General features: G+C 66.9%; 1 protein-coding gene across 1 annotated transcript in view; it reads right to left on the reverse strand.

The window, feature by feature from the left end:
• EDNRB (endothelin receptor type B) overlaps nt 1–405 on the reverse strand; it is a 61,961-nt gene that overhangs the window by 35,568 nt on the left and 25,988 nt on the right. The window lies entirely within an intron of this gene.

Consider the following 405-nt stretch of genomic DNA (forward strand, 5'->3'; position numbering starts at 1 on the left):
TGGGGGGGCTGTGTCCAGGCAGCCTGGGGGGGTAGCCAGCCCTGCTTCTCAGTGCCCATGGGGGAGTCAGGGGGGGAATTTAGGGGCGATCCGTACCCCAGGCAGAGGGATTTGGGGGGCGCTGTGTCCCAGGCAGCTGGGGGCAGCCCTGCTCCTCTGTGCCTGTGGGGCAGGGACATGGGGAGAATTTGGGGGGATCTGTATCCCAGGCAGGGGGTTTGGGGGGCTCCATGTCTCAGGCAGCCTGGGGAGAACACTCAGTCCTGCCTCTGTGTGCCCACAGCAGCAGGAGGATATGGTGGGGGGGGACAAGGGTCCCAGGCGGCCTGGGGGGGGCAGTCCTGCCCCTCTGTGCCCACGGAGTGGGGATAAGGGGGGAAGATCAGTGGATTTGGGGAGGCTGCC

Source organism: Gavialis gangeticus, unplaced genomic scaffold (genome assembly GCF_001723915.1).
Source record: "Gavialis gangeticus isolate Ggan-Ray unplaced genomic scaffold, GavGan_comp1, whole genome shotgun sequence".
NCBI classification, from domain to species: Eukaryota; Metazoa; Chordata; order Crocodylia; family Gavialidae; genus Gavialis; species Gavialis gangeticus.